The sequence below is a fragment of the Tyto alba genome, unplaced genomic scaffold (genome assembly GCF_018691265.1).
Source record: "Tyto alba isolate M040663 unplaced genomic scaffold, T.alba_DEE_v4.0 Super-Scaffold_1, whole genome shotgun sequence".
Lineage (NCBI taxonomy): Eukaryota > Metazoa > Chordata > Aves > Strigiformes > Tytonidae > Tyto > Tyto alba.
The window spans coordinates 34,513,459-34,535,264 of NW_024881261.1; the positions used below are offsets into that span (position 1 = coordinate 34,513,459).

At 44.0% G+C, this 21,806-nt stretch overlaps 1 long non-coding RNA gene across 1 annotated transcript; it reads right to left on the bottom strand.

Annotated features, from left to right (window-relative positions):
* Positions 1–6,049: 6,049 nt before the first annotated feature.
* On the bottom strand, positions 6,050–21,098 carry LOC116964493. Its single transcript, XR_004408769.2, has 3 exons — positions 20,932–21,098; positions 20,503–20,660; positions 6,050–6,597 (listed from the first exon to the last, which is right to left on the bottom strand). It is a non-coding gene; the product is annotated as an uncharacterized LOC116964493 (long non-coding RNA).
* Between the last annotated feature and the right edge of the window lie 708 nt (positions 21,099–21,806).

Genomic DNA, 21,806 nt, shown 5'->3' on the forward strand with positions numbered 1-21,806 from the left:
AACATAACATTGTGAAGTGTTACCTCAAGAAATACATATACTTTGGCACTTTTGCTGTGTTTACATGGAGCATTGCTGAAAGCTCATGGACTTTCTGAAACGTGTCACAGTGTAAATCTCTGCTTCAGTTGTGTTCCTTTTCTCTGGATGGGAAACTAAAGCAAAGACTTAGCACTCTACAAAGCTGAGTGTATGATAATCACCAAGTGGAAACTCATGTGAGAATCTAACACATCTCCCTTCCTTTCTAAGACATCCTTTGATGATCCTGGTTAGCCATGGGAACGCAGAAAAATATATGTGATCTGACTTGTCAACCAGTCAACAAACCATGCCAATCTCCTTTTTCCCCTTATTTATTTCCCACAAGCCTCTTCTATAACCTTTTCCCTTCCACATACACCAAATACTTGAAAATATTCCCATACTATTGGATTGATAGTTTTTTGTAATGGCCCCTAGTGTGAAAATGCTTCGTAACATTCTAACACAAATTAATAGTTTTACCTAGTCTCCTTCAGTACATACACTTATCTTCTTCATGTCAATGACATTAATTTAAATAGAAGATGTAATAAAACAGGAAAAAGTATTTCCTAGTAAGGTGTTAAAAAGCTGATATTAATACACAACTATCATAGCATGTTCATTTTTAATTATATTCTGTATGTGGTCATTTCAAATATGCTGGAAACAGAGGAATTATTCAATAAATACCTTTGGCAAATATATTATAGCAAAAATAATTACAAATATATTCCAGAGATACTGACACAAATTTATACTACAGAACAGAAGCCATTAGTTAAAAGGAAAGCAGTAGATACTAATCCTTGTGGTAGAAGAGCTATTTCAAAATGTGTACTCAACCACATCCTCCTTAGTATGTACTTACCAACATCCAGCATAGTCTTCCTGAATCTGCAGAAATCCTGAGACAACAGCTCAGAGAAGTGTATAACTACACATTTCATTAAAATTAAGGCACACTCTGAAAACTGACTATAAAAATTAGGCATTAATACAGACAACCATGCCCATGTTCAGCCCTGGAACAGGGCTCTCTCATAGCTTTCAGACTCAGTGCAAGGGCTGGAGGAGGACCATCATCACAACAAAGAGCAGGAATTAATAATCCAAGTCCCTAGACTTGAGGTCCTAGACTTCAAGTCCCACCTGCCCAAGTTCGCAAGAGAAAAGGAAAGAGAAGACACACTAAAAACTTCTTTCAACTCTAAAGTCTCACAAGTGTAATCCAGCTCCATGCTTTCCAGGGTGGCAGATCCACCTAACTCTGTCTACCACAGCTGCCCATCCAGCCTCATCAAACCTCCAAAACACAAAGTCAGTTCTGTCCAGGGAACCTGCAGAATGCTTAGCCTGTGGAAAAGACTCTATCTGAGCACAGCATAAAACTGAATGTACTTTCAGGTAGTCAAATACAAGGAGGAAGAACAAACTGCTTCTAAGCTTTATGCTTTCCATAGTAACAGCTTAATTTCTGAGCTTACCTGTAGCTGCCGTACAGCTTGGAGTTTGCTGCAGATTCATAGCCGTCCTCACATTTCCACCACAGAAGTAACAGGTAGGAATGTTGTTCTCTTCTTTCTGGGAGCAAACAAAAGACAGATGTGATTTATAGGTATTTATTGAAAAAAAACATTTCAGTCATTTAATTAAAGACCAGTGGAATGGAGCAGGAGAAGGGAAAACAAAGCCAGTTTTAAATTGGCTTAACAATCTCCAAGCCCTTTTATCCACACCTCTGCATACACAAGAACATTGTATGGATGCCATGCTGACAGTAAGGGGTGGCCAAACCAATAGGGGGTCTACATGGGCAAATTCTCAAGGAACTCAGCTGCTTGTCCCAAATGTTTTGTTGCACTGCTAGAACAGCTAATGCTCAAGACTACACTGACATGGAAAACACCTGATCTAATTTGGATTTAGCCTCGGTAGTAGATCTTTAACACCAGCACAGCAGGACACAATGAAACTTCTGCAATTAAGTGAGCAACAAAGCATATTCCTGCTTTTCTTTTTCTTAGTAGTTTCTTTATGATGGCATAAGAAGCCCTGAAATGGATGCTTTTAGCACTTATCCTAAATGGTTTGTTTTAAGCTTAGGATTTTCACATGCTAAAAACAAAGACTCTTGTCCACCAAGGATCCTACAGACCGCTGAAGAGCTAGAGATACCAGATTTTTGCAAGGCCCAGCACTGTGCTCTGAGGCTGGAGCTTGCTGCTTGATAGTCTCTCCTGAGACTACCATGGTGTTTCCAAGGCAGAAGTAGCACCTATTTTTCTTCCGTGCAAGTTTGGGAGTCCTTTTCCCACCCTTCTGCAAGTGAACTTGCATTCAAAACCACACTTTATGCTATTTTATTGCTACTCAACCCAACAGCTCTTCAGCGAGGTCCCTGCAGATGGAAGCGTTGGTGAGGGCGGCTAGGAGGGCCTGGCACCTCCTCACCACCTCCACAGGGCAAACAGGGAGGGAGGACAGCCAAAAGCACATTAAGAGAATTGAATCGAGATCCTGTCGAGACTTTAAAGTGAACATTTCTAGAAAGGAGGGTAGGGGAGAGTCACAAATCTACACACATTGCCTGGCTTCCAGCTGTTCCCGTGCAGCCATGCTCACAAGTCAAAGGCTGCCTGGCCGCCGACCCACCACACTCTGAGCTGACGGCAGCCCCAGCCCAGCCGCCATCTCCTCAGCCCCTCAGGGCAGGAGCGCCACCCCCAAAGCGCCGCCTGCTGGGGGGAGCCAGCCAATCACATCACAGAGTGGAGACGCGGTGCCCTATGGCTGTGGGGCAGGAGGCCCAGAGCCCGCCCACCGTGGGGCTGCCCTTTCCTGGGACACTGGAACCAAGCATCTGCAAAGCTGGAAAATTCCCTCCAAAATCGAAATTAACTTCTCTGCAAGTGCCTGAGGGAATCAAACAGTCCGTGCAATTACTGGAACAGGGGCACTCTGCCCAAATACGCAGGAGAGCCTTGCTAGGAGCATCTCAGCTCCAACTGAACGCCAACAGGGGGAGTAGAAAATGTATAAAAAATGGGAGCTGCAAAAGCATGAAGGTCTGGGCTCCACCGCATGGTCCCTGGTGGGCCCCTCCCAGCTGTGGGAGCCGTGGGGAGACCTCAGGAAGAAAATAAGCTCCATTTAAGATAAACAGCTGCACTCAAGCTCTGGTGCTGTTGCTGGCAGAGCCCGTGTGGCGTTGCAGAAAACAGTGTCAAGAAAGGGGAATTGAAAGCCTTGGAGGGGCTCTGGAAAGCCGCCTTCTCTGCAGGCTGGCAGCCAGCCAGCTGCCGGCTCACCCTTGCACAACCGCTCCCTGCGGCCAAAACACCCAGAAAGGGCAACAGGCAGCGGGCAGGGGTTGTCTGTGTGGGCACAGAGGTATGACCCGGTTGTGGAGGGACCCAGGACACCTCCCCTTCTCCACAAGTCCCTGGGACACCTTGGTCCGTGACTACATCCGATCCTCCCTGCCAGCACTGAGTCGCCACTCAGAGCATCCTCCCCGCAGGCTGATGGAGCTCAGGGCAAAGGCAAGTCTTTTTTATTGACATTTCCATCCCTAAATACATGTTCACCATGGAGACCTCTCTCATTCATCTCTGGTCCCAGGAGAAACAACTTTGTAGGGCTCCAACTCCTGCCCGTTAGCTCAAGCCAAAAGGAATAACTATAAACTAAGAATAAATACTAATTAACCTGAATCTTTCTTCATATCGTGATTTGAACCAGACGCTGTATCTATCTTTAACTTTAGGCTGCTTTGAGATGCACCCTCTATCCGCAGCAGGCAAAAATAAGATTCCTTCTTTTGATAAAGTTAATTGTGGGCCTCAACAAGACACATTTCTTGGCAATACTGTGCTCTTATCTTTAAATGCTGTGAACTCACAAGGGTTTGGAAGGCCATATATTTAGAGTGCCACCAGTACAAAAAGTTTTGTGATTGAGGAGAATTTAATCCAGCAACTTTCCCACATCCTGCTGGAAAAAGAGGTATGGTGAAGGCAGATTACTTCTCGCAGCGAGGACAGCTTTTGCAGTGCACTCAAGTGTTGAGTAGAGGCTGTCCCATAGAGTCCAGCCAAAGGCTGCACGGGAGCATGGCTGAGATTTAGTCCCCCAGTGCAGGGGAGAGTGTAGTGGAAGACGTACGCTATCTCCTGCTGGGCTGGTTGAAAACAATAGTGCTTTATACGGGTTTTAGCATCAGAGAGAGAATAATACAACTGTGTTAAAAATTAAGATTTATTTTCCCGAGTATATCAGCATTTTCAAAGCTGCTTTGTTTTGATTTTCTCCTTTGTTGGAAGTAACTCCAATATTTTCTAAATTACACTGTTGAAAGCTCATGTAACAAAACTGTGTTTTTCATTATGACTCTTGGTAATTATGCAGGCAACATACATATAGAGAGGAAACTATACAAACCAGATTTACTGTAAAAGCCAAGCCCTTTCATAAATGCAGCTGTGTTCTCTTGTAGAGAAATAGGTTATTTGGGGGGAAATATTTTTGGACTTCAAAAAACAGTGACGGGGATACCAAGAAACTCTTGGCAAGAGCTGGGCAAAGCTAAACTCTGCCCACTTCCACCTCTCAAGCACCTTCTGTGCAATGTAGTCTCACATCAGCTAGGTTGGTAGACGGTATTAGTGATAAAATCTTCCCATTGCTTCGGTAAGTTTTAACAAGCCTGCAGACGAAGTCATATAATTATGCCTCTACCATTTTAAAGTTGCATAAACACTGTTTAAGTGGTTTAATAGTGTGATTTGTTTGTACAGCACAAACATCATTTGTATATAGTATATTTGTATATAGTGAATCCAAAGACGTGTCCAGCAGCGCCAGCTACCCAGGTGATGGCACACCTTTCCATCCGGAGACCTTCTGCTGCAGAATGCCAAGGGCCTCTCAGTCTGCAGGACACGTACCTCGCTTGTGAGGCCAGGATGTTACTCACCCCCTTGGTACCTGGGCACGTGAGGAACTGTTTATGTGTCAGCACACCTGGTTAGCAAGTGGGTCCTATGAAATAGAGACTATTATTGGTTGCCCTGTGTACCTGACTGCAAGTGCCACATCCACCAGCACCTACTGCTGCCCCTCGAGAAGGGCAGCAAGGCAAGGAACCTGGGCGGTGCGTGTCCCCAGAGATCATCTCCTCAGCTGCCAAGGGAAAGGTGGAGAATGCTCTTCCCACACTGCTAGAAAGCCTCAGAGGGCTAATCCCTAATAATTTCAGTTTATTGGCTCTTGCCTGCAAATAAGAGGAAACGGTGTAGAGCTGTGAAGAGCTAGGCTGATGATAATAGTTACCTCTGCTCTCCTAGAAAAAAATCCCACAGATCTATGTTGAAGGAAGGAATGACAGCTCCCAGGAGCTCCATCCCATAGGACAGCTGGAATAGATACTCACTAGCCAAAAACATTGAGGATGAAGTACCGTTCCACCTTCTTGGTGAGCCAACCACCATCTACCTCCTCTCTGTGTCCTGCAAAGTGACTGTGTTTCCTAAGGTCATAAGACACTAAGCATGAAGAGAGAACCATACGGGACAATCAGAAGTTACTTAATTCTTACCAAAACTGATGGGAATTATATAACCAATTTTTTTTTTTTTGAGAACCCTGCTAAATTTAATGCCTGAATTGATCTAAAGTATTTCTATTTAGGGTATTGGTTGGCTGTAAATCTCCAAAGGTACCTAGTCAGTGGGAAACACTGGCTAGAGTTTAAGCTACCTGAACAAAGTCCCAGGTGCTCGTATGTATTTTAGACATATAAAACAACCTTTAAAAGACAGGTCAAGAGTCCCTTCCTTGAACTGGATGCTCATGTTCTTAGATGAGTCCCATAACCAAAATTGCCATCATAACAAATGTACAGGCTTTGCTCGGGTGTGGGTGGTTTTGATGCCTGCACTGGTTATAAGCAGCAATGTCCTGAAGAACATGAAATTTAGGAAGATGAGTAATGTATGAAGTGTGGAGGCAGTGAGAGATGATCCACATATTATGTGCTTTTATTTAATAATTTATAAATAAATATCAGCTTTCCCCAAACTGCCCCTCAGCCTAGCAATTATATGTTGGCTGATTTCTTGTTAATGCTGTTCTTTTATAATAACAAACTGTTCCCAAAGCCTCACATACAGAGAGTTAGACAATCAAAGTACTGTGTGCGATTTTCCACTTAATTCATTCAGTTAGCTGCAATTAAAACAATACAATTCAAAGCCTTGTGTGTTTCTCTGAAAAAATACAAAACTTTAGTTGTTACTATTAATATATACAACCTACAAGAAAGAGTTAACAAAGCCCCTTTGTCTTCCCTGTTGTAGTAGAGTAATTTTCTTATCCTTTTCTGTAGATGCCCTGGCAGTCTTCAATATTTCTTTCAGTCACTGGTCTTCAAAGGACATGCTTTTCATTCAGCTGCACAGAAAGAAAAGGAATTCAGTGGGCCAGATTCCCTCGGCGGTCAGATCCATTCACCGCAGCAGTCCAGGGAGGAATCTAGGTGAAGGTGCAGGGGTCTCACCAAGAGAATCAAACCTATTTAGAGGGGAAGAGGTAACCATTTTAGCAGGCAGTAATCAAATTTCTGTTCAGATTTTACCTAGATATCTTACCTACATATTTCATATTTCTGGAAAAGCAGTGTCTTCGTGGCTACTGATCTCTGCTCACCCACTTAATGTAAATAATATACCAAGTTTTACTGTCACTATAGAGCTATTTCTTTTTTTGTTTTATGGGGCTCCACTGATGAAACCTAATGGCAATCTAATTAATATTATACCAGTCTCACAGGTGCAGAAGAGAACAGAGGCTGTATCATGCCCCACGAGCCATCCTAATAGAGAAGCTGTGACTGTTTGCCATACCACCAAGCTCCCCAATACTGGGCAGATTTCCATCAGCCAAGAGCACACTCAAAGCATGCACTGCTCTGAGAGCAGCAACATCCCTGCAGTCCGAGGTTGCACTGTGTTTGTCCAAGTCTCACAATGTTTCCAGAGCATCTCTGAGCAAGGTACATCTCAACACTGTCCCAAGTAGAAGACTATACTCCTGACATGCTACTGTTCAGTATGTTAGTTCACTATTTCAGCTCTGTTGACAGAGGCTTTGATTCAGCCTACTCCTGCAACAGAATACCAAACCACTGATTTGGATCTGTAGTCTTAATTATTATCCCACCAACATAAATGAGCATTTCATTTAAGCTTAGTTCCTCAAGAAAGAACTATTGTGCCTACTTGGATAAGATAGTGTGAAATTTATCCAAACATTTATCAAACTAGGTGAAATCTTATTGGAAGAATATGTTCTGAGATTTTGTGAATAAAGTCCCCCAGGAAAAAGTAACACCAAAATGTGTGTCAGAGCAGACACTCACAAAGTCTGGTCCAAAAGGAATTCACAGCCCATCCAGTGCTCACCTTTATTCTTTTATTCTAGTACACAACAGCACAAAAAGGGGATAGCAAAGTAAAGAACTAAAATCGTCATTTCTTTTCCATAAGGGCAGAACTCTCTGCCAAACCCAGCTCCAGTTACAGAAACACTTTCCAGTATTTTTCTTCCTTCCAGTTATTGCAGTTCTACAGAGATGTTACACAGTGATGAATGACAAGGAAGGCAATTCACTAAACAAGGTACTTATTCCAAAGTTATTCTTATTAAAAGAAATGCTAATATCATACTCCTGGCATATGACTTTATGTGTGAAGAATCATGCAATTTGCATATAATCTGGGTGAAAGAAATCTAGTTGAAAGACCACATCTCCAACTACTGATGAATGTTTCCAGCAAGTCTAACAAAAAAAAAAAAAAAAATCAACCATCTCTGCTTGGCACATGTTTTTTCCAAATGTGTTTTCTTAGCTTAGGTCACTGCAACAGAGATAACATGAGGCAGATAGCAACTGTATGTGTTCTGTAATAAACATACTTTTCATAAGGCATTTCAGGGCAATTGGATTACTAACAAACTTTTTGTAAAGTTAAACTTACCATCAATGTATACCAAGAATCATGTTATTACAGTAAAATGTATAGAGTAAGGCACTGTCCATGAAATCAAAGAGATATTTCATATCACTTTAATATACTGACATTATCGACTGACCTATAAATACTGATAACATTTTCATTATCATCTACACTTAACCTTCTTTATGCTTTCAAGTGCCCTTATGTCCAATACCTGAAAACATGCAATTCAGTTCCACAGAATAACTCCAAAAATCACATCAAGGAAGTTCTTTATTAGTTTCTCTCAATGACTTCCAGATCAAATCTGCTCTGCTATAAACACAGTAAAGGCTTTCTGTAAGTGTCTAGTCTAAAAACACACGGTTGAAGTTAGAAGATCTTTTCAATCCAGCAACAAAGGACCAGGCAACTGGAACACAGCTAATAACTCTGCTGATGACACACATACCGGAACAAAAATCCATGCTGAGATCTTTAGTATCAGAAGAATAAAACCATATTTAAGAACTAAAAGAAGATTATGGAGTGCACAATAGGTATAGGTTTGTATATAAAAGTATCTACCTTTTACCTACTCACCTTTCAGACATTTGGCTTCATTAAACTCCCAAGTATCAGTGCAAGAATGAGCATAAATGCCAGAATGCCAAGGTAAGGAAGAGGCAGACATTGTAAATCTGTTCACAGTAGTGTTCCAGATTGGTGCTAAAATAAGAGTTATGAGCTACATTCATTTCAAGTAAATATAAGAATATCTATACTCAGTTCAGGCCTTCTTTAGTCATCATCTACTTGGGAAGAAAGGAAAAAAAGTATAGCTTCTGTAGAACAGCATTCATTTTTCTCAGTGACAGAAAGTTAAAAACTCTGGCCTTACCTAGTTCAAGTCAAGGAGAGCTATGTGTGCAAGCGCCCGGGTGACATCTATCCAGGTTAACACTGCTGCACTTACCCACACTGTAAGCTCCTAGATCAAAAGCAGTTGGCTCAGGCCTCTGGTTCCACAACAAAATATTCTTCCAAATAGGGGTTGGGTGCACAAACTCATCAACTCTACTTGTAACAAAAGTTTTCTTCCTCTAAGTTTGCTAGAAGATGTGATCTATACCAGTCACACCAGAAGAGAAATAGAAACTTAGAGTGATCTTGAATAGTTTCTGTTATGAATGGATGAGTATTCTCCAGGCCCCCTGGAACACGGAAACGGAGAAGAGCAAAAGAAACCCTGGAGTCCACCAGAACCTCAGCATTTCCATCTAGCTTTCCATTCAAGTATTTCTACCCTTGGTTACTGAAACTAAACAAACCCATGGAAGCACTGAATAGCAACAAATCATCAGCAGCTAATAAAGTTAAACTAAGCTAGACAACATTGCTGTATTGAACAAAACAGATTCTTCCCTCAAACAGCAATGACAAAAGCATCCAGAAAAGCAGCAGATGTGTGGTGACACAGACCTTCAGCTGGGAAGGCAAATGGGCAGGCCTTGGCTGTTGTGTAAATTCTGTGGTTTGGTCCTGGAGGTTGTGGCTTCAGCCCCAGGTCCCGATTCCTTACCACAAACCACCAGAGACCTCTCTGAGTAAATGCAAGGCCAGCTCCTTCTCAGCGAGGCTCTATCAAATTTAAATATCATCCATGCAAAAGGCCTCCATCTTAAGCACCCTGCCATAGGCATGGTTATTCAGCACAGCAATACGTAGGCACGAATCGGTTGGAGTATGACATAGCAGAGACCAGTTCAGCTTGACAACCAGAGAAAATCCCATGACCACCACCCATCCCCGCAAGCTGCCTGTCTTGCTGGACAGCCCCTTGGGAACACAGCCCAGCTGCCTTCTCTGAATCAGACACAGAGGACTGCAGATTACTTAATAGTGCCCGTGGCTCAGGAGCATCCTGGGGGCCTTAATCATGGTCCTCAGCCCTGCTCCGCTAGGCACTTTCCACGCACAAGGCAAAAGGCAGCCTCTGCACATCAGGGCTACCCTAAGGAAGGCCCGTCCAAGTGCAGCAGTACCTGCAGAGCAGCAGCTTCTGAACCATTCCACATTCTGGGATGCTATTCCCAACATCCGAATGTAGCTAACGGCCTCTCCGTCTGAACACTGGGAATGAGGCAAACCTGCATGAGCACCAGCGGTCAGAGCCATCCCACCTGTTGACACGAGAGCTAGACAGATGAAAGCCACACGTGGGGCTGCCCCTGCTTTGCATTTCGGTGCAGATGTACACAGAGAAAGGAGTGAGGGCAGAGCTGAGACAGTGGGAAGCTTGGAGAGGAGGGTGTCTGTTACTTGAAATCAATCTAAAGCACATTACAAATCTGTTAAATCATTGTGGCTTACCCTGTATTTCAGAGTAAATTAGTAACTTTTCAGAGGGAGTGAAGAAACTACCACTCCACTTTTAAATAATGAAAATGCTAAAAAACCTACACTTAACAGCTCTAAAACTGCGGCAAGTCACCCACCAACGCCCACTCCTCTTGTCAGCAGGCTTTTTTCAGCTTTGCCTATTATTTGTGTCAAGCCAGAGATGTTTAATGTTTGCTGCGCTTATCTGCTCAACTTTAAGGAGCTCCAAATGTTACAATATGTACCTGTGCCACTGACCTCTTTCCCCACAGCATTTTGATCTAAATAAGTAACAAACACAGAGTTTCCAAAATCATTTGGATTCACTGGCTCTGAGTGCATAGCTGTAAAAAATCTGCTTTAAGATTAACATCCAATTTTATTCATGCCTGAGGCTTCACCACAGCATCTATTTTTGTAAGATTAACAGCAAGATCCCAGTTCTCCAGAAATGTAAAGAGTAACAGCCAATTGTAAAAGGAAGATGATGTTTCCTAACCTGCCCTGCTCACATCCAGGAAGGTACATTTTCCTAGCCCTTTCCATGGTGGGTGTAATTTCTATTTGCATTTTTGCACCCACAACATGCAGCATGTGTATCAGTCCTTCTGCCTCCCATTAGCTGAAATGCATTTCTGATGAAACTGTGGGTGCCAAAAAATACTAACACAAATCTCACATGTGCAAAGTGTCCCCTGAAAGACAGCTTTTACTCTGGAGGAGTTAAGAAACAGCCATCTTCCTGTACCTTGCACAACAGCACTTTGAATCATCTAACTTGAAAATACAAATATAGAAAATGAGCACTTGATATTTCAGCTAATCCATTTGAAATGAATATACATGAAAATACTTTTTTTTTGAACATGGCAATTGGAGGACAAATTGAGAGCCATTTTTAACCGAAACAACAGAAGAAAAGTTGTTTTAAACGGTGCCTTTGGTATTTGTCAATTAGAGCTATTGCATTGCTGTCAACTTGCACTCCTTCTTTACTTCCAGCTTTGCTTCATCCTACACAGATCCGTACAAATCAATTGTCTCTTGCAAACATGCACTAACCACTGGAAAGTGAAATTAATAAAGTGCAAGAAAAGCTGATTCATAAAGCTGACACTCCTGTGCCCAACAACTCTGGGTTTCTCCCCTCCAGCTAGCTGTTTGAGATAGGCAGGCAAAGTGGTAAAAGATTATCAAATTGCAACTGTCATTCCTGACAAAATGCATCTCAATGCTGGAAGGAATTTTAGGTTTTCAGCTAAAACACCACCCCAAAGGGTTCCTCGGAGCCTGTCAATATCTGTACCTTGGATGGAAAGCTACCACTGAGCGCAGTGTGTCCAACATATAGAACCTGCCACGAAATGAAGTTCTTCATAAGAAAGCTCATCTCAGTCTTGGTTGGTAACAATAACAAGGAGACAAGATGAGACCATCAGTCTCAATTGTGAAGACAATGTTTTCCTCCCATATTATTCTGTCTGTCATGTTCCCTTCAGGTTCCAAAGGAATCCCTGTCTCATACATCATTATTTCCCACAAAGCTTGAAAGCCTTCAGGGGGGGTTTCTTCCTGCCCACTGCACCAGCCTTGATGTCTGAGTACCTTCAGAACAGTGACAGAGGCCTCTGCCAGCAATAAAGGGGAACATCTGCATACCAATTAAACTGCTGAGCGCTGAAGAGTTAAAAAAAAAAAAAAAAAAAAAAAAAAAAAAAGAGGGGGGAAAGCCTTGAAAGTAAATCTGAGCCAAGTTCTAATTAATGCCCTAGGCCCCGATTCACCACAGCACTTAGGCATGTAGTTAACTTTAAGCATGCATTTAGTTCCATTGAAGTCAAAAGACAGCATCGAAGAGGCAAACTACATTAGCACAATTTAATACTCTTTGGGCTAATTAATCAGCCATAAAAATTAACTATGAGAACTGTATTCCTTATTTCCCTTGCTGTGACATATCCAGATGAAAATACTTGGATGTGGCTGGAATAAGCAAAAGGCACTACCTTGTTTGGCTGTCATGGGCTGCTAGGTCCTGCAGCTGTGAAGGCCAGTCCATAAGAGCAGCTAAAGGAACTGAGCTCTCCGCACATCACAGCCTAATGTCTGCATCTTCTGTGTGGCAGCAGCGTGCAGACACATAAAGCACAGCCCTTGTCCTGAGGAGCAGTAACCCAAGAAACTAAAAGTATTGGCAACAGAGAAGCAAAGCCATCAGGCAATGGGTGGCACACCAGAGACATCTCTCCTTCCCTCTAGAAAGAGGCATTTGTTCACTGCAGTGTGTCAGTGGTAGTTGTGGTTGGAGGTGGCAAGGAAGGGCAGCAAACAGGGCTGGGTGAGAGAGGGAGGCTGAGGGTTTATGTGAGTTTGGAGACAGAAGTGGTGAGGTTACCAAGAGAGGCACTGCCAGGCAGAGCTGGGGGGAGACAAGCCGTGCTGGTGTCTAAAGGGTAGGCAGACTGGAGTCTGGTCCAGCCCCAAACGTGGGCACAAGGGCTAAACTCCCCTCAATTTCAATGGAGCAGGACTGAGCCCTGTAAAAAAGAAGCCCAGAGTGCAATCTCCAAATAGCTGAATAGTCCCAGATACATCCAAACCTCTTCTCCACTTGGTAAGCACAGCATGGTGAATGCCTGCCAAAACCGAACCAACAGTGCACAGGCTAGATTTGGTCTGAACGTGATCTCCAGGGGCCCAATACAACCAATATTTGAGCTCCTGTTGACTTCACAAAGGCATGTGTAGAACTAACCATTCTGTAAATCAGGATGCAAGGAGAAAAGCTGGCTGATAAGGGTCTTTTCGCTAGGATTTCTGCAAAAACGGAACCACAGAAAGTTTGCTGAAGTATCATTAGTGCTGTACATGGACTTATAAAAGATAGGAAATTGGGAGCAGGAGCCAAATTCCTGGCTGACAATACTTCCTTATCTCATCCATTATGAAAACAAAAAAGAACAAAAACAATCCCCCCAAAATTAGAACGCTTTTCAGATTAACTTTGAATTTCCTTGCTTTCATTGGTTTAAGAGCTCTATTGTTACTCTCTGCAGACACTAAAAATTCTTTTATCTTTCAAAGTCCTTAAAGTCTGTTATATAAATACGTAATTAAATCCTCTTGCAACTGGGTATAATTTACTCTATAGTTTACAACAGCTGCACTAGAGCTATTACAGTTTATCATTTAAAAGCCTAATTAGGGGCTTCTTAATTAGTGGATCCTTCAGTCACTAGGCTGTGACTGTGTAAAAGATGCTTGGCAGCTATCACATGTTACAAATCTGCAGGAAATGTTTGCGTGAAAACAGGGTGTGTACAAGTCCAAAAAGATGTTCATTGTGCCTACAGGTCAGCCCATCTGAGCACACAAAGCTCCACGCTACATCTACAGTCTCCTCTCTAAGTGCAGGGCTGGTCTGCACACAGCCTTTCCCTCATGCACGTGGTGTTGGGGACCGCCAGCGCATCCTCAGGCAAGCCCCCAGCCTAGCTGAGCTGATCTGCTACGACAGCCCTCTCCGCTGCGGCCCTTCTCATGTTCAAACACAGCCCAAAGAGAGGATGGGACTGTGCCCACCGACTGCTCGGGCTGGCTCTCACGTGGCTGCGAGCAGCTCCTCGCTGCTGCCGCTCTCTCCCTCGGGAGCTCTGCACCATGCTGGATTCAGCGGGCAGTCCCTCTGTGGTGCCGAAAATACTTACATCACTAGAAGGGAGAAGAGGGGACCTAGTTACTGCCTCTCATTTATAGCCACCAACACATATTTCTCATTAATCACTGCCAAACTAGCAGTCAGTCGCTGAGATATTAAGTGCAGTATTTGTCCAGAGAAAGGAATACCAGAGATACCAGAGTAACTTCATCCTTCTCCCCTGGGTGGCATGGTGCAGCGGAGCAGCTGGTGGAGCCGTAGCCAGTCCGAACAGGAATCACCCAGTGGGACGAGCCTCATACCAGTTCAGGGCTCACAGGACCCGCTGGCCAGTGAGCAAAGACCTTGTCCAGGCCACACTCTGGAGGACTGGTGGGATTTTGTTAAGTTTTCACCTGCTTCTAACACAGCAGCTGTGTTATGGAGGGTCAGGTTTGGGGCCTGCCAGCATTTAGGAGCATGACAAAATCATGACTTTTTATTAACTGCAGGATAATATAAATCAGCTATTGAAAACCTGTATCATTAGCGCTATTGCTTTCCACTAGTAGATAGCTGCAGTAATGGATTGGCCTCTCCATCTCATCCTCCCACTGGAAAGCAACATACACAGGACCGATCAATAACCTGATCTAAGTTACTTGTAGACATGTCAGGTGCAAATACCTCCCTTTTCAAAGGTTTTAAAGACCAGATATTTTTGCAAAATTTAGGCCAGGTAACAAATTGCTTTGTGTAAGTCATCGTTATGGTGGAGAACAGCATAAGCAGATCTACTCACATTGTTATAAGAAGGTTTTAAATAGACAGGAAATAACTTTATTATATGCAGGTATTACTTTTTGGGGTCAATACCTCAAGATGTTCCTTTGCAACTGGATAAATTTCCATTTGAAAAGCATTTTCTGTAATATCCATGTTGCTGAGTAACCTCTGTTTGACAGGAAATAACTAGATTATTTCATCATGGGGTTTGCCACTAATTTATCCTAAAATACCTTCAAAATCAATACCAAAATCCACTGCCATTACTAGGGCCAGGATTTCATCCTATTGTGTCACAACATATTATCCACTTAATTCCGTATCGCCAAATCTGAAGTCAATGGAAACCCTACAAGTCACAGCCTTATTTCCCCATGGATCGTTGGAGAATCTAGAGGTGTTCAAGGGCTTTTCCTACATAAAGATGGCATCACTTTCACTCCATTAATACGATTAAAGCATGTACATGTGTTTCTTCCCCTTATCATGATCTCTGTCACTTGCACACACACACAGGGGGGATAGATTCAAGAAGATTATAAAGTGGGTGAGAGGGGAGCTGAAGCACAGTTCTTTCACAGTTATTATGTTACAGCCTCCAAGGATATCCATGGAGACACAAAGAAGCAGACGCACTCCGGGTCCCGGCTGTACCCTGAGTCCTGCTGTAGCACTGACATCAAGGCAGTCTTTTCAGGGGAGAACAGACAAATACTAGCCAGGGCTTTCTGAAAGGTGAGCTGTCACCTTCTGAAAATCCTTATTGCAAGCCGCCTGTGGGCTCAACTGAGCACTTCACAGGGACATCATATTTCTCTGAGCTGACCTTCCTAGAAAACTTTTGTCTTGGGTTGAGTGAGTGGTGGAGTTTTTTGGTGGCAGGGGAGGGGGCTATCGGGGCGGCCCCCTGTGAGAAGCTTCTCGAAGCTCCCCCAGCTCCAAGCCAGCTCCACTTCTGTTTGGGAAATTGAGCCAATCAGCTGCACCTCTGTGATAACGTATTTAAGAAGGAACATGGTGACGGGCAGTCGGACTTGTGAGGAGGAGTTGCTGCAGCTGCATGAACACCAAGGTCAGTGGAGGAACGGAGGAAGAAAGGAGGGGGGAGGTGTGCCGGAGCAGAGACCCCCCTGTATCCTGTGGGGAGACGGCAGGGCGGCCCCTCCCTGCCACCCATGAAGATCTACGGTGGAGCAGACATTGATTTATGGCCTGTGGCTTCTGCTTGCCTGATCAAGGTTCTGTGCCCAAAGAAGGCCGGGATCTCATGGGAAAAGGCAGCCCTGCTGCTGTAATTCAGCGCTGGGAGGATTGCAGCATGCGGGGGTGTCCCACACTGGAGCAGCTCGGGAAGGGCTGCAGCCATGGGAGGAAATCCACTCAGAGAAAGTTAGTGACCCATGACGGAGCAGTGTGGGGAACGCTGCAACCCATGGGAGGAACTCGTATTGGAGAAAGTTTGTGGAGGACTGTCTCCTGTGAGAGGGGGACCATGATGGAGCAGGAGGAACAAGTTCCGGACACTCCCCTCACTGAAGATAAGAGAAGTGGCAGCACTGATTGCACCCCCCATTCCCTGCCCCTGCGCCACTGGGGGAGGAGGTAGAGATATCGGGAGCAGAGCTGAGCCCGGGAAGAAGGGAGGGGTGGGGGGAAGGTGTTCTCAAGATGTGGCAATGCTTCTCACTGTCCTACTCTGTTATGTGTTGTTAGTGTCTGTAATAAATGTATGTTCTTTTTTTCTTCCCCTAACGAGTCTGCCTTTTGCTCGTGACCATAAAGGGGAGTTTTTCCCCATCCCAGTCCTATCTCGAACCCCAAACCTGGCTCTCTGTCCCTTCTCATTGCCGGAGGAGAAGGGAGAGAGAGCTGCTGCATTGTGGTTGGCTGCCAACCAGGCCCAAACCACAACAACTTTGCAGTCCAAATTCCTGGAAGTCCTTTCACCCTAAATCAAACACCCTTTTAAACAGGTCCTTGTTGTACAACACTTAGGCTGCGTGGCCCACATGGCACTGATACCTACTTTCTTCGGTAAGTTCAGTGGCATCCAAAGTGATGCCATGGAAATTATTTTATCTGATTTCATCTTGCATTGACTTCCGTGTCACAAGAGCTGGGATGGCCTTTCAGAAGAGGAGGGGCAACATAGTAGCTGGGTTTGGGTAGCCACAACTGTAAAGCAGAGGCGGAGGCTGAAGACAGAGGAGAAAATATCATCATGCAATATGCTTCATTTTCAATGACTTCTACCCAGTTTGCGTGCTGGCCCCAAGCAAGTACCACGAACCTCTTTGTCTTTGCAGGAGGGCAGACGTGCTACACCCCACTGTGGAAAATGCTGCAAAAAAGCAGCAAAGCAGCTCGCAGCCTGGCGAGGCCAAGGACCCTCTGGGGCCCGGGGCCCGTGGAAGCGGTGCGAGCGTGGCACCGCTGCGGCTCCCAGCAGGCCAGCTCTCCGCCTCAGTTCCTCCCGCACCGGGGCACCACGGTGAAGGGTCCAAGCGCCTGCACCCAGCTCACCCCCGTCCCCGCTGCGCAGGTGGGCGGCTGACCTGCTCCGGCCCCAGGGATGCTGCTGAACCCTTGGGTTTCAAAGAAAGAAATGGATCCTTCTGGCAATTGAGAGGTCCCTTTTTATGGGTGCAGGATGATGGATTATCATTTTGTGTAGTCCTCTGCTGTTCTCCTCCCCCCATTTTTTTTTTTTAATAAATGAAAACACACCAGAAAAGCTCAGCGTCTTGTTTCAAAACTTCTCTATTTCATGAACTTGTTCCAACCTCCATCACAGCTCTTTCCTTGTCAGCAACTGTACCACTGCGCTATACCTCTGCCCACGCACAAATGCACTGGTTGAAGGTATGAACTGGAATCTCTCCGTTAAAGGAACAAGCAGGCATCCCAGAGACTGACACAGCTGCTATTTGCATGTAAAAGAGGAAAAGAAGGTGCATGACTGAGCCCAAATTAGCATGAGCAAAGCCTCCCACCGCATTTGCAAACTACAGCTTGCACAGTGGTGCTAATAGAGGTGTGCACTTTCCTCACAAAGAGATTTCTACCTCAGCTATAAGGAAACTTGGCAAACAGTGGTTCACAGAATTTAGCATCACATGAACTTTTAAATCTCCTTTTTCCTAAAATTTACAGCATGCTAGAAAAAGAGAAACACAGCAGATACAGGGTGAAGTGCATATGCCCAAGTTTAACTTCACCTCCACTTCCAGCTTGATTCCTGAAACTGGCTACCTCGGCAACAGCCATATTTTCTAAGGCCTCCATCATTTCTGTACCCCTAGATTTTTGAATGTCCAGAAATATTCACAGTGCTCAGTGCATCTAAAAATAAAACACAAAATAAGCAGGGCAAATGCAGATCTAACATTCCATGTCTCATTTCCATCTTTTGAGAATTTAGGACCTTTAACCTCTTTCTTATCATCAGCTCTTTTCAAAGGGATACTGTGGGGACTCATTTATGTCTGCAAAGTCTTGCTGAAGACACACACTTCATAAACTATAAGATTTCCAAATTTTAACACAATCTTTGTCTCTTTCTCTAGCTATGTACACACATACCTAAGCATCCATGCCTGTGCACATACCTACTGAGTCATAAAAAGAGGATTAGATGTCTCAGTGGACTACTTAAGCAGTGTAATTTTATTAAGAAGTGTCCCCCCAACCAAACTGTAATTTGAGGTCTTCTCGGAGAGATGTGATAGACTCTTTTTACTTTATCATCATGCTTTCAAGGAAGCTGTTGGAACAATTCAGTGCCTCCACTGTTCCTGCAGTAAGTTTAGCACATCTGAGAGGCTAGAAAGAACAGTAAATGCAGACATTAATGGTAATAAAAATCAAAGCTAAGCCCTACATGAAGAGAAACAAATTCCAGAATGAAAAATTTGATTACACAGTACCTGTCTTCTGTCTTGACTTCCTCATTATACGTAGAAATTAACCCTGCCATTAAGTACTTTGATCAGGCTGTACATAAACAGCTTATAACGGCATGAAATCTACCACAGCAAGCAGGCAAATGAACAAGGGGAGAAATACTGGCATTTGGGGCTGCTGTCAGACATCAAGTGTTCCTACTCCCTCAGGGCCAAACTGCTAGAGTAAATGGGGTTACTCCAAGGATTAATTGCTCCTTCCTGGTTTGCACTACTTCCAGAAAGTTTCAGTAATAATATCTAATAGGCTATCATTTGGAGATCAGTAGCATGATTTTAAGATCTTTGAGAGATTTATAAATTGGGCTGTTGTAACTGCTCTTAGGCTAAAACTCAGTACAGAAATTTCCAGCCCATGACTGAGCTGAAGCAGTATCCCCTTTTTAAAGTGCTCTGAGGTCAAAAGAGGAAAAGCGGTATTTAAGTAGGAAGAGTTATTATAATCTATCTACTCAGAATTAAGGCACCAGAGGAGAGGTGCCTGTGGTCAAATTGTTCCAGGTTTACATTGCTCAGAAATGAGGTACGGCACCATTTAACATTCTCCAGCTCCAAACATTTGTCACTTCAATTTGGAGAATTTCCACACACTAGTACATATTATAAGCAAGATTTCTGGGCAATTTAGAGGGTTTTTTGCGGGTTTGTTTGTTGGGATTTTAGAGCTGAAGTTGCTTTCTGCTGGGATGTATTTCATGCAATGTAACTTTACTTATTTGTGATAGTGCCTACATTCCTTGCACATATAGATTGTGTATAGATTGACTGTGTATTCCATACACGGTCAGAGGTGGTCAGGCCAACAGGGTCTCTTCCCGGCTCTGCCATGAGTCCCTTGCCATCTCTGAGCCCTGCTTTCAAGCAGCTGTGTTTCCTGTTGGCTCTTCCCACCTCTTTGCTCAGGAGACCCTCTGCATGGAGATGGACTGAGGGTGGCCAGGTACAACACCCACCCCTGAGCATTGCCTGGGGGCACTCCATTTTCCGTAGAAGGTACAGCTCAGATGCTTGCTCCTCTCTGTTTTCCTAGGTTAGCTGTGGTGGGGTTTCTGGTGATTTGCCAGGTACAGCAGTCACAGGTATAAGGGAGAAATCCTGACCCAAGAGAGGCAAAGGCAGTTTTCCACCATCTTCGAGACGCCCAAGATTTTACCTTTAACAACCTAATAAAAGCTTGGACAAACACTAAGCAACCCCATAGATTATTTGCTCTTGTATTCATTGCTAAACACATTTCAGAACAGAGATTTTATTATTCCTAGAAGCACTCAAGTCCAGTATTTCCTCTGCTTCTCACAATCCATTCTATTATCCCATTGCTACAGTCAGCTCCAGGACATTCTAGCAAGACACTGCTTAAAATGGCTATTGCCACAATTCAGACAAACTCAGTCCTACAGCACAACAGCTCAGCCAAAATATCACAGGCACCATTGAGCTTCCCAGCATACTGCTCTCACTGTATAACATAACTGTTCTTACTCGTGCCCCACATACCAGTGTGTGCCCACAAAAATGGTCCTTTCCAAATCCACAAATACTTGGATACTCTTTTCTGTACAGTCGTGCAGAGAATGCAACGATGCCACACCAATACACCAGGCAAGTAATAGTATCGATCTGGATGGACTTGAAGGCTTTGACCTCAGCTACTGAGGGGGCGGGCACTTTGAGGTAAAGGTCTGTAGAGGTGAGAGGATGAGCAGTCACTCACCAGTCGGGCAGAGATCACAGGGCTGGTAGGAGATGGGCAGCAGGGAGGAAAGGTGCTCACAGAAGGCAGTTTGCAGGGGATGGCGTTAGCTGGAGGCAGCATTTTTACATCTGGTTCTAATGAACCAGACCAATCTCTTTTCAGCACATGTGTCGTCCCTAGTAATAGAGCAAATGAGACATTTCTTTTGAATTTGTAATTCCTGTTCCAATTCATTTACTTAAGTGTTGTTGAGTATTTTACTTATACTAAATGTTGCAGTGAAGGTGTACCTGAAATTTCTAGCAAACTTAGAAGCGCCTAACAATCCAGGCTGCAAATGCACATTACATATACTAGCTATCATATCATTATCATTTGACACTTCTACAATATGTTGGCTTCCCTTCTAAAAATAATTCACTATTAATAGCAATTTTATGTAACTACCAGCATGTCAGGGATTTCTCGCAGATCCCATCCCTGAAGAATCCCCAGGCAATCAAATCTCATCTCCAAAGTCTTCTGGTGATTGATTCATTCACCTCTCCAGTGGTCTTGAGTTTGCTCTTGCTCCCGCTGAAGTAAATCCAGCCGTCTTGGTGAATTGTAGTATGCAGAGCAGATTAAAGGCTCCAGTCCTGACCAAGCAAGACATTTTTAAGCACATCTTACCTGTAAGCGTATATGTTGCTTCAGTAATTAATGGCATCACCTAAATCTACAGCCAAGCAGGCTGTTAAACACCTCTCTGTACAGCTGGTGCCTTAAACTGGGAAAACTCCCTGGCACAGCTTTGGAGCTGCTCTAGAATAACTCACAAGTAATGTACATTGGCACTGAAACGTATCAGTCATGAGAAGCGTAAACAAGAGGAGCAGAAGCATCTACAGTGGCACTACTTTTCAAAACACACTTAATGGCTGTTGGGAGGCAAGGCCTGAGCCTTATTTTAGGTTTAAAACTGAACTTGTGAAGGAAGGCAGCTGCTCAGGGACCCAGATGAGTCACAGAGGGCATGTGAAGAAGCCAGTCTACCTAAACAACTTTCAGGGGATGGTAAATATTGTAGTTAAGATAAAATTTTATTAAAGGTTTGTTTTTACTAAATCTTTGCTCCTGCTGTTAAACTGGATTTAAAGCAGTGTGGTATCTTTATTCCACTAGTAATAAATCCCAGCCAAGGAGAACAGCATGTATCCAGATGCAGTTGGATCTGCCAGGTAGGAATGACTGGTTGCAGAGTAAGGAATTACAGTATGGCCCCCTCATTTGCAGGGGGTGAGGCCTGGGGCCAGAGTCCTGCAGATATAACCAGGGCACTC